The 13624-nt window shown below is 39.0% G+C and overlaps 1 protein-coding gene across 8 annotated transcripts in view; it reads right to left on the bottom strand.

Moving 5' to 3' along the window:
• Nucleotides 1-13624, bottom strand: part of RALYL (RALY RNA binding protein like) — a 305642-nt gene that overhangs the window by 226585 nt on the left and 65433 nt on the right. The gene's annotated exons all lie outside the window — the stretch shown is intronic.

Consider the following 13624-nt stretch of genomic DNA (forward strand, 5'->3'; position numbering starts at 1 on the left):
GCAGCAGCAGGAAGCCTGCTGAAACTTACAAAAAATGGTGTGTGTTGTTATAGAAAAAGGTAAGTTCTGCTTATAATCAAAATGCTATACAACAGCAACGAGAAACTCAAATAGGAAAAAGCGCTCCCCCCCCCCCTCATCTAAATCCTATTTGTTCAGGCTGAATGATGAGGAATGAATTTCTAGTATGGAAATTATTCATCAGGTTTAAGAGGGAAAGAGTGAAGCTTATTTTACAGCCTCTCTTTCCTTGTGGTTATGAACTAAGCAGTGGAAACCATATTTGCTTACTAAGAGGCATAAATCTTGAAAAATGTTTTAACAGTTAACAGCACAATGACAGAGTATTTTTTGTAAAAAAAGAAACTTTAAAGCTTGTAAAACCAAAAAAAAAAAGTTCTGTTAACCTCTGAAGTGGATTAGAATGTTCAAAGTGCTTCAGGACTCGACACCATGTAAAGGCTGATTTATACCTGAGGCATCATAATGCCTACCTGCTCCAGAATGACAACGAGCACAGAGCTGAAATTCCAATGGCAGCCCCAGAGCACAAACAGCAAATGCGTTCTATCTTAATAACAAGGCTTCTGCAATTCTGTTCACTTAACATTCTGAATGGTCAACACTTCTTGTTGCATCCAAATCTAGATACAAAAACCTTCAAATCAAACTGTTTACTACAAGTGAAGTCTGCCTTGAATAATTCAGAAAGCAACGGGAAGCTGGAAGTAGGAGAAAAAGAAGAACAGGTTTTGTTTTTTAAATGAAATGTAGAGTTTCAAAAATAATGTCATAAAAGCTCTAAAGGACTCTTTCTTTCCACATAAAAAGAAACATCTGGCTCCATAATAATGGATGGGGAATGCCGACCCCATTGAGGGAGGGGAATCGGGATTCTGCTCTAACGTGATTGATTCTATGAACACAACTACAGAGATAAAGGCAGATAGAGCTGCAACACCTGATGAAAGATCCAATGTGTTCAAAATATATTTGATTCTTCACAGGAGTATTAATTCCTAAAACTTCAGTATAATAATCTAAGAAGTTCCTGTAAGGTATTAGGGATCCTGAATTTGACCTGGGTAACTTACTTTTTGTACCAATAGAACAGCTACCCAGAGAAATACCTGTGCTTGTTCCCTAGCGCACTGCAATGCCACCACAACAAATGACCAAAGGATGGTATTGCAACTACTGACGCAACAAGGATCACAGGCAGTTAGCCTGGTTTATAGGTCTGGGCAACACAATTTCAAAAGTTATTTGCACCCCACAGTATAAAAAAGATACTGTCACTATTAGGAGAACATAAGTGGGCTTTTATGAACTAAGGCAAGAAAACCATAAAATGGCTCACTGGAAAGTGAAGGTCTTGCCCAAATGAAGAGAAGAAGGAGAGGGGGAATGGGAAAACTGATTCAAAAAGAGGTGGCAAGAGATTAAGTTCTAGGACTGACTCACATATTAAAAACCAGTAAGTCACTAGATCTGGATGGCATGTATGTGTGGGTCTTTAAAGAATTCAACTATACATTGTCTCACCCAAAGATCTAAGTGTGGTTGGTAATTGTTCAGTGGAAGTAAAAGGAGCCTGTTTTCACCATTCAAATTAGTTCTGATTTTCTAAAAGCATTAAAAAATCTTTTTCAAGCACTGTCATTGTCAAAACCATTATTCCATGGACTACAAAACACTGAACTTTTATAAGAGAGCATTTTACTCTGCTTGCAGCTCTTCCAATGGGTATTTCCATGTAAAAAATAAATAAATGAAGAATGTTTATCCTGGCGATCCTGTATTCTTATGGCTTTTTTATTGCAAAATTTTTTAGCAATATTTGACGCATCGCAGATTGTATATTAGGATAGCAGCTGCAGGACTGGTTTACCTCCTGTTAAGAAGCACTACATAGACCTGGCCTCTGCAAAAGGCAGGTCTACACATTACTTTCAATTGCGGGTAGACCTGTCCTCTGCGGAAGCCAGGTATACTCAGTGCTTCCTAACTGGAGATAGACCAGACCTCTGAGCAGCTTCTGTTATAGCATACAATCTACAAAGCTTCAAAGATTGCTAATTTAAAATAAAGAAACAAAAAGAAAAACCACATACACTTAAAATGGCCATGGCAACATGGAGGCTCCTGAACAGGGAAGAAAATGGCGGGTGCTACTATACAACAAGGCAAGTCTTGCTGATAGTCATCTGATGCACTATAAATGCTCTCTTATCAAAGCTCAATGTTTCACAGTGCACAGAATGGTTTTGACAACGCCAGCGTTTTAAAAAAATTCTTTAATGCTTTTAGAGAATTGGAAGGGAGGACTAAATAGACACTAGGACCATAGTGGAGCATTCCACTACAAAGAAGGTCCAGGAAGAAGCAGCAGATTAAATCAGAAATTTCCTGAGATCTTTCAGTGAGACACAGTATACTAGTCATATTCTAACAATAATATGTAATACTAAAATCAGTCTTCCTTTCAGAGGACTAGAAAGTACCAAACATAAAACCAAACATAAAAGGGATTCAGAAGGAGAGACAGAAAATTACAGGCTACTTAGCCTAATGTCTGTTTTAGGTAAGTTGACTTAAACCATTATTAAAGACAAAATTACTAAGTACACAGAGAACTCACACTAAGAAAGAATCAGCGTGGCTTCTACAATGGGATGCCTGCTTCACTAGCCTTTTCTTGTTCTTTGAGAATTGTACTAAATATATGAATAAAAAAGAGCAAGTGAACTGGGGTGCTGTGTGGTTTCCGGGCTGTATGGCCGTGTTCTAGCAGCATTCTCTCCTGACATTTCGCCTGCATCTGTGGCTGGCATCTTCAGAGGATCTGATCCTCTGCCTGCCCAGCTGAGTGATAGGTGTGCCCACCTTGCTGAAGCTGGAACTCACTTCCAACCATTTGTACAACAGGAAACTAATAATTTCCATCACTGATGGGAATGAAAACAGGGTTGCACTTACCTGTACCTGTTTTTGATTGAATGCCTTTCATGCAGGCACACACTGGGACTGTGAAGGCCTGCCAATGGAGAAGAACCTTCTACTTAAAGGAACTGAAAAGGCACCCTTCCTTCCTGATGGATGAGATGGCATTTTCCACCAAAACTGTTGTGTGCCAACAGGGAGGAGCACCATTCCCCCTCAGTTCTCCTGAGCTACCACAGCATGCCACAGAAATGTACAAAAAAACATTCACAGCAGGGCAGGAAGGAGGGAATGCGTTCCTGCACAGAAAACATTAGCTGAGCAACAGTTACAGGTAAGCACAACTCTGTTTTCATCTTAGGGATAATCCTGCCACAGATCTGGTGGAAACGGTGTTGGTCACAGAACACTGTACAGAAGAAATAGAGAAGAGACAGTGTGCGGCTTTTTTGACAATTTATGAGGAAGACACTGCTTCTGGGGAAGTTCACCTTTTGAGAAAGCTTCCTCCAACTGTATTGTCGAAGGCTTCAGATCCTCTGAAGATACCAGCCACAGATGCAGGCAAAACGTCAGGAGAGAATGCTGCTAGAACACGGCCATACAACCCGGAAACCACACAGCACCCCAGCTTCCTCCAACTCCTACAGACATGGTAAAACAGTGTAAAAGGGGCTGACAATAGCACTGGATCCTTTTCTAAAGCAACTGGTTCTGATGAATTCGTTTCTGGAACTGTGGGTGTAGGTTTGTGTTCTTTCCGATAGTGCAGAACTGATGACTTATCCAAGGGCTTAATTTCTAACCTGTTTTTTAGTTGGAGAATCCAAGGTGCTATGGCGTGATGGGGCAGGGACTGGGACTGATGATGTAGTGGAACCAGTGCCTGGATAATTCTTAGGGTTTTTTTGAGCCATTCTCAACACTGCAAAACCACAAACACTTAATGGAATGGAAACAAAACCAACTACAAAGAAGAAATGCAAAGAACACCTTAAAACAGAATTTCTCTTGTCCATAGCGAAGAAAGAAATGAGGGAAATGGCACCCCTCCATCCTGGTGGGCTGCAGTTTCACCAGGAAATAGAAGACCTCTTCAGGTCTTCTCCACAGCCAAAATGTGCAGGATTCTTGGCCTTTTGCCTAAGATCAAGTGCAATGTGGGACTGCATAGAAGAATGAAGATAAACTGTTGCTATTTCCATAAAAAGTGGAAATTAAAAAAATTAATGCGTATACTTAACGAAAACTGGTTAAAAAAATGAAGATGACTTCCCAGAAGTCAACAGGACTACTTTCCTTTGTGATTTTTATGTTAAGAATAGCGGTTCATTTTGTGTAATGGATTAATGCTTTATTCATTCTCTGCATGGTATAAGAGCATTTTGATCACTTTAGTTAGCAGAAACTAATCAAAGTGTTTTATGACTTTATATTAAGTTCACAAAGAAATGATTATATTTCAAGTAATTCTTCCTGAAATTAAAAAAAAAAAGAAATACACAGTTTGGTTATAAAGTTAAAAACCACCTTTTATCTTAGTAATTAGAATATAAATCTTAGCTATTGCAGACAAATTTACTGATAGCTAAAGGTACTGTGCAAACCGCTATTCTTCTAGACAATGTTAATGAATGCACAAAAATATAGCACTATTAGAAAGCTGTACTGGTGAAGGAATAAAGAGATTATTTTTTTAAAGTTGAAACTGCCCACTTCTTGTCATAAGAATTTGTAACAATGCCATCATTATACCAGAGCCCACGGACATTATCCTTATTTTAAGTCCACTGACTTCAATGGACATAGAAGGGTATGACTCTGATTACAAGTGCATTTTCAGTCATATATAAAATGTAAATGGAAAGACGCCTTTCTGACTTTTTTGTGCGTAAAGTGCTGTCAAGTTGCAGCCAACCTATGGAGATTCCAGCAAGAGGATTTTAAAGCAAGTGAGAGGTAGAGGTGGTATGCCATTGCCTTTTCCTTTCTCTTCAGAGTCTTTCTTAAATATCGCCCATCCTTAGCTTCTGAGATCTGATGAGATTGAGCTACACCACGCTGCCTTCCCTCCCTACCATTCTGACTACTTTGTTTCATTTACTTGCATTAAGAAGCTGTCACTGAAAAGCTCTGACCTTTATTCCTTTACTTCTCTACGGCCGTTTCTGCATGGCGGCCTTGATTTATGGGGTTCCCAGGTCGGGCGTATTCCATCTCAAGCACATTGAACGGTCCCAGAAACAGCCGGAGAAGACAAGAAGGCCGGCATGAGCTGCCGTCGCCCAGCTGACCTACCGTAGCCCGTCAGCTGGCATCAGCCGCAGGGACCTGGGGACACGCTCCCCTTGCCCTGCGCGAGTGCTCTGGTGTCACAGGGCACGGGGCCGTGTCCCCAGGCCTCAGCGACGTGCCGGAAGGCCACGGACACGGTAGGTAGAGGGTGGAAGGGTGCCTTGGAGCCACTGCCGTTCACACGGCAATGGCTCCAAGCTGCCGTTTCCCATAAACCTCGCTTCCCAAGCAAGGTTGGGAAACGGCGGCTTCGCGCCGCTCGGGCGGCGCGGCTGCAAAGCAGCTGCACCCCCTGTGCAAATGGCTCCCTGGGGACGGCGTTTTTGCCGTCCCCAGGGTGCCATAATCCGCCTAACTCTCATGTGTCAGAAAATCCACTGTTCCCTCTATCAGCGCTACCTGCTTCTCTTCTGTTGTGCCTTACAGTTGGAACTGCTTCCCAGAACATCTGTGTGGTGCCATCTCTCTCTGAAATCTATCTCTGCCATGAAACCTTTGGAACAATCCTTTAAACCCCTTCCCCTACTGAATTAAGACATTACACCTGAACACCAAGCCAACAGATATTCTTCCTGTTTACCCGTGCCTCTACCTCCTTTCTATCCCTTTGTTGTCTGTCTGTCAGATTTTAAAGAGACGTTTCTTCTTGTATCCTAAATAATGTGTGCAATCAATCTTTGCCACAATTTATTGTGAGCTTAAACACAGTGAAGCTATCTGACAGCTTTCACTATGGCAAGTTATATTTTCAGCAATGTTTAAATTTTCATTTTATGAGTATAATTATGAACTAAAAGGTCTGTGTAAACACTGGGATCACACTAATGATCTACAGTTAATATAGCATTTCATAATGATTCCAGCAGGGAAGAACTATCATGAAATCACTAAACTGGCAAACAAGAGGGTAGAACCCTTCTTTTCTATAATGCTTGGTGACACTGGCATACGTTTGACAACAAAACTAGACATTCACAGAGCTAGCATAGTTTAGTGGCTACAGTACTGGTCTAGGATCTGGGAGAAACAGGTATGAATCTCCTGTTCTGCCACAGAAGCTTGCTAGATGACTCTGGGCCAGACACGCACTCTCAGGCAATCCTACCTCACAGGGTTTTTGTGAGAATAAAACAGAGAGAACAATGATGTAAGCTACTTTGGGTCCCTATTGGGGGAAAAGGTGCACTATAAATGAAATAAATACTCATTAAGCAATATAGAGCCTTTAAAAATTGTGTCAAAAACCTCAAAAGTCATGCATTTTGTGTGAATAACCAAATCTGAAACCTAATAAATACTTAAATTGGTATTTAGTGTAATTTTATCTAGGCATTAGTCATTCACTAACGGAACAAAAAACCTATTCAAATTTTAGATCATTCTTCAAATGTGTACAGTGATATTGAATTTAACATGCTAATGTTCATAAATCAAACCATTTCAGAAGCGATCTGCCTAATTAATGCATTTACTGAGTGCATCAGTATGCATTACATACTAAAATCTGCAAATTTCTTTTGAAGTGCTAAATGGTGATACGGTACTGAACTATTTTACCTCTTATTATCAGAAGTCTTTTACATCTTTAGGAAAGAAAGTCTTCAGTACAAGTACATGTTTGTGGTTCAGTGGAGTTATTTATAGTGATTTAGTTTTAACAGCAAATATGAGATTATATTATCAATGCTTGCCTGCCCTCACATTCACACAGCCATTAAGAAGGAAAAGAACTAGCAGAAAAATTGGTTTTTTATATCCCACTTTTCTCTACCTTTAACAAATCTCAAAGCAGCTTAGAAACTCCTTCCCTTCTCATCCCCACAACAGTCACCTTTGTGAGTTAGATGGGGCTGAGAGAGTTCTGAGAGAACGATGACTAGCTCAAAGTAACCCACAGTCTTAAAGTGGAAGAGTGGGGTTCTCCAGATTGAGTCATGATTCTCCAGGTTACAGTCCACTGGTCTTAAGCACTATACCATGCTTGCTCTCGAAGCAAACTAGGTCCAAAAAGTTGGAGAGCAAAAAATAGGATATAAATTTATAGTGCAATACTAAACAGCATTAACCCTTCAAAGTCCTCTGAAGTGCCGCATTTTTCTCCTCACCCAATATTACCGAATAGTTTACAGTACCATGTAGTTGGAAATTTATGATGCTGGACAGAGAGAATTATTCCTCTTGCATATTTCAGCTTGAGTTCATTTATCCACAAACTCAGCATGAAATCATTTTAACAGGACATCTTTGTTGAAGAACAAGCCACTGTGACATCCTTTCGAATTCTACAGGATTTTTTTTTCTAATTGGAGGAGAGAATCATATACTTGGCAGGACTTCTTTACTTTTTTCCCCTGACTGTAAGAAGAAGAATAGCTAACAGATGAAACACAGCATCAAAGAAAACACTGAAAAATCTTAAATAAAGTCTTTCTTTTGAATTATAATAGAGAGATGACTATAAACTTAATATAAAGGAACAAGAGTTTTATTAGTTTAAAAAGTGGATTTTCTTAGGTTTCTTCAATTGGCTAGTACATTTATCATTCTTTAAAAATATTAAAAGTTTTAAATAAGAAGGGCATAAAAAGACTTGGAAGCAGAACCCTTATTTGCTGTGGCATAACAAAAACTGACAGCAGAATTTAGATTAAATAGGTATAATATTATAGTCAGCAATACTATATGTTCAATTATACAATTTTATACACAATTTAGCATATTAATTCATGAGGTAAGGCAGGGAAAATGTACAAGTTATGATGAGTAGAAACACAAAATTAATTAGGATTAAAACGGAACTGTTTTCCAAAAGTACACATGGCATTGAATTTCTAAAAATCAGGCATACTGATAAGAGTTACCAAGAAACTGAATCTCTGTTGGACATCTTTTTGCATGAGGAGATGTATATAGAGCTCACTATGAGTCAATTTAAAAAGCCATTCCGACATGGGGAAAAACGGTTGCATGTACTGTAAAAAAAAATAGCCAGAAATGCTCCGTATTATCGATACTCTCTTGGAATATATCTGGGTGGTACCACCATTTAGGTGACTCTGATTTAATGGAATTTTTAGCTGGTTTCAATATTATTTTGGTTTCAATATTATTTTGGTACAAGAGACGTGATATTTTGGACAAGTAGTGATATCCATCTCGCAGATTACGTCTCCTTTCCAATACGGGCATTTAGGCTAAAAGTCAAAGGGAGGATGAGAGCGTGCATGTGCATCTTTGTTTCTCTTAATGCAGAAATAACTGCAGTTGCTTTAAATTCATGCCCGCCTTTGGCTCAGGCCCTACTGAGATCACAGGCCAATGCTCACTTGATGAGAATTGGTCACGATTCCACCAATACATATTCCAACTCGAGCAAGAACATCCTCTGATGCCAGTTGTCATTGCAGGTGATTTTAATGCCAGGATTATGCCAGATTTAATGCCAGAAAATGACGTAGTCCTCCATCAAAAATGTGGCCTAAATATGGACGAAATTCAATCAGACACCATATCTCTACGCAGATCGTCCAGAGATCATACCCTAAATCAAGCCGCTCCCCATCTGATCGACCTTTGCTTACCAGCAAATAGGGTAATTTTAAATGGCCTTCCCCCTTTTGATTGTCCTGGAAATTACACGTTCAGATCTGCACATGCAGCGAGAATGAAAAAATAAGAACACACTAAGTATAAATGCAGATGAAATGACAGGTTTTGAAATCTACATAGAACACAAGTCTAATAACAGTAATATAAGAAATAATATTATCAGTATTTTTATCTATTATCAGTATTTCTGTCTATTGAGTGCTGGAACACTTTAATTAGAAAAGGAAAAGGAGAATCTATACAGATGTATATTTCATGAACTGCCACAGGGCAAGCCACTGTAATGTGAGGAAACCTGTCAATATATACTTAAAGCTAAACCTTACTTAAAACAGATTTGTGATGTCACAGTTTTGGACAATTACATTCAGGACCAGCTTAAACTTCTCTTGAGACCAACTTAAAGCCAAGTTCTGCTTTCTCTTAACATTGCTTCAAGAAATATTTATTTATAATGCCACCTTATTGTTATATGAAATATACTGGTCGCCAATCCAGAAAATATTATCTCTGCTTAAGTCCCACTGGGTCGAAGGTGCTCAAGAATGACTTACTTTCTTGGAATCAACGGCATTTCCCCCAGTATTAATATTAAACTGTCAAAAAAAAAAAGAATGACAAAAACAGTCTTTAGACAAGGGGCTTAGGTTTAAGTATTTAACTGAATTTGAAAAATAAAATAAAATTAACCAACTAATATTTTTCAGGAGACAAAGATCAGTCCACACAGTACACATACTCTCATACACATTCAGCTCATTTTCACATTCCTCACTCTGCCCTCCCTCACATCCAACCACCACTTAACTACTTCCTCACCCATATTCCACACCGGTATGGAACAACCTTGAATGTAACAGACAGCAGGAGGGAGGGAGAGGGAAGGGACAGAGGGGGAGGCATGCAAGGGAAGAGAAGTGAGGGAGGGGAGAGAGTGAGGGGTGGTGTGCAATGGACAGGAGGGAGGGGCCACCCAGCCTAGATTCCCTGAATATTGAAGGAGGGGGAGGGGTGATATGCAAGGGAAGAGAGGGAGGGAGAGGGAAGGGACGGAGGGGGAGGCATGCAAGGGAAGACAAGTGAGGGAGGGGAGAGAGTGAGGGGTGGCATGCATTTCACCACAATAACCCACAGCAACGCGTGGCCAGGTACCACTCGTACTAGTATATTGAAGACTAATCAGGCCTCACTGTCAGAAAAAGCAGGAGAGTGATTTATGATTGTAATCATCCCTCATCCTGATAATAAGTGCTTGTAGGAGAGTGTGAAAGACCTGACCAGATCTTTGGGTGGTAGCAATCCTGATACCTGAACCAGTACTCAAAACTCAAAATATTTTTAAAAAATATTTTTTATTAAAAGAATAGTGGTAAAACAAATTTTAAAATCATACAGTGGACGCAAAATCATAAGGTGCATTTCAAGTGCAAAATAAAATAACAAAGAATATAACTTGCTTACTAGAAAGAATACTTGCTGAAAAGTTACTATAGAAGTTCTCAGTACATTTGTTAAGTTCATTAAGCAAAACTAGAGGCTGAACATCGTCAAACACAAACAAAGGAAAAGGAAGGAATAACTGATAACACTAGCTAATTTATGCCCCTAGCTAGCCACATCAGATAATTATCAATAAACCAATCACAGTGGTCCAAACCGTCTCGTGACAAGCTCACTCTTTCCCTTCTCCAAAACCAAAACCTATCCAATTAAGAAACCAGTTGCATCTGGAAGAAAATAATGAGGATGATCTCAGACAAGCTAATTGGACTGATGACCTTGGATTAAGGCACACTGATCTCCAATCACCAAGACCTGCAGTTTGAGCATTTGTGGAATTGTGAGAAAGGAAAAATAATTTTTGTTAGACCTTTTAAAATTCGAGATGGATTCTCGCTGGATATACTAGATAGTCATTCTTTTGACAGGGGGTGCTAAATAATTGCTAAGGTATCAGGTATGGTTTTTTCTAAAGTAACCCAGTTTCATGAATGTAGGCACATGATTATTAGCTTCCAAGCATATGAAAACTTGCTTCCAAATTCATACAGCAGCATCAACACAAGTCTCTTTTTCAAGAAGCTGCTTATGAACTGCCCCCAGTCCTTGTTTTCACTTTAGTCTTTTGGAATGACAAATGATACATGGTGTGCAAATCAATGATCATTATTGCGTGATTAGTACTGACAAATGCGTAATAGCATTAAAATCATCACAATTTTTCCTCTTTAGTGAGATTTAAATATTTCTTCTTAACCAGAAAATGGGGTTAGCTAGATACTGTTTGCAAAAAAAAGTGTTTTTAGACTCTGTTGCTTCAGGGAGAAAAGGCAACATTTTCAAAGCTAAAGTTTCTATTCTGTGACTAGCACATCAAAGATCCCAGCATTTCATCTCAGTGCTCAGAAATAAACAACTAGCAGATATTAGCATTAGTTTCTCATTCTGTTTACAGATAACACTTATTTGACACTCCACTCACAAATATCTAAAATATATCCTAGAGCTAATACTTAATTAAAACATATAATTAAAATAGTATTTTCAATCAAATAATAATATATTATGGACAGAGACATGAATTTTGAAAAGCTACAACAATGCACACAGACTGCATATTTGCATCCAAAAAAAATAATCTTTGATTTCACTACAGATGGGAGTAAATTCAGCAGAGCGTATCTAGTGTACAAAGGCATAGTAGACTACTTAACAACTCCAGAAAGGATAGGTTAAAACTTGAATTAATGACTGGGGGATCCATATGGAAGTTTGAAATTTTTGATTAGGGGACCAGCTACCGAAATTGGGAAACTGCACTCTTACTCTATTTACTAAATGCCAGTCAGAAAATGAATAGCATTCTTCAATTTATTTCATAAAACATTTATATCCAGGCTTTCTCCATGGCACAAGACATAATGAAAACATTATGCTGCTATAATACCTCAAATTCTCCCATAACCTAATAAAATTCAATAAAATTCCTATAGCTTACACTCCATTAGAAGGTTTAAGCAATTTGAAAATGACCATTCATAAGCACATAGTCCATGTCTGTTAATGAAACAGAATGCAATCATCCCATATCTAAAATCAAAATGCAACTCCCAAACAAAACTGTATTTGGGCCAACAGCCACAAATATGAATGCTTTTAGCTGTAAAAGCAGCAGAAGTTTTGTTATAGTGGATATTAAATTGGACTTATTTTTGAGCATAACAGCGGGTCCACCAGGCTTTGCATTTTTTAAAGAGTGAACAGTTCTTGTAGACAGTCTCAGAGAGTAGCCATGTTGGTCTTCAGTAGAATAGCTAGATTCAAATCCAGTAACATCTTAGAGATCAAAAGATGTTGGGAATAGACTTTCAAGATTCAAAGCTCCCTGCAGTGAGATCTGTCTCTTGAAAGATTATACCTAATTTTTTTTTTGTTTTTTTCTAAGGTGCTACTGGACTCAAATCTAGCAGTTCTTATAGAACACATTTTGCAGAAACACAAACAGCAATAAAAAGGAGATGTGTTATTTTTACCAGAGTTAAGCATACCCATAAATGTTTTCAGAAGCCAGGTTTAATTTGACTTAACTAAAAAAAGAATGAAGGGATATAAATGTACTGCGTATAATCCAAAAGGTAACAATACGATACAATAGAATCCAAAAGCAACCCAAAAAGCAAAACAGATTACCAAAATCCCACTTGAATGCCCGAAATTCCACATACAATAGAAAAAAGAGCTTACATTTTAAACTAGTTCCTCCAGCTGTCCCTTTAATATCAATTTGATCTGTGAGAAATTATCAGATGATGTTATCTAACTTCATGTCATGAAAAGCTTCAACTTCCAAGTTTACTCATGTGAAACCTCTATTAAAGTATCAAGCTATTTTTCTTGCCCAGTATGCATCCTTCGCCCAAACCTCCACCTGATAAGTCTGACATAGTAGCTTAATGATGCAATCCTAAGTATGTATACTCAGAAATAAGGTCTGAAATCTATGGGGGCTTGCATCCTAGTACTAACCGTGTCTAGAACTGCTTTGTAAATCAATTGCACAAAGCAAATGCTAGCCAAATACAAATTTAACCATCCTTGTTTTGCAGTTTCTTGTTTCTTAATTTATGATAAAATGTTTACAATTTTATGCAAACAGACCCCTTTTGCATTTGGTAAATAAATTGTATTAGAATTATTCACTTTAGGAGTATATATCATCTGGCTTGACAAGTCTGCTTCTATGCCAGAGACCTATGGCTGGTTCAGAGCCAGTGAGTCAAAGTCCTTAAATTATAATACAACTTTACAGATCACCAAGACTTCAGGTGCATTACTTTACGATATTACCAGACATCACTAACAGACCCGTTCAAAGAACTCTGGGGACGGGGTTGGCGCCACTGCCCACCTTGAGAGAGTTTTCAGGAGGTGCAGCAGGGAAAAATTCAGAAGCCTGTGCTGCAGCATTCCCAGCACCAAAGTTTGACTAAAATGGGCTCCACCCCCAGGAGCACCCCAACACCTCCCCCCTGTGGTGGCACTCAACCCAACAATTCTGGGTTTCGTCACTACAGAACTGTGGGGCAGCCAGATGCTGCCGTCTTTGCCTGCTCCAGTGTGTGTGTGTGTGTGGGGGGGGTGCCCATTATGCCAGCATAAGGGAGCACAGACGCTGGCAGGAGCCCATGCCACATCCAAGCAGTGGTTCACCTTCCCCTTTGGATTGGGCTGTTAGTTACATGTATGAAATAAAGCTCAAAATAGAACCAGGGATGTC

This window comes from Sphaerodactylus townsendi, linkage group LG09 (assembly GCF_021028975.2).
Source record: "Sphaerodactylus townsendi isolate TG3544 linkage group LG09, MPM_Stown_v2.3, whole genome shotgun sequence".
Lineage (NCBI taxonomy): Eukaryota > Metazoa > Chordata > Lepidosauria > Squamata > Sphaerodactylidae > Sphaerodactylus > Sphaerodactylus townsendi.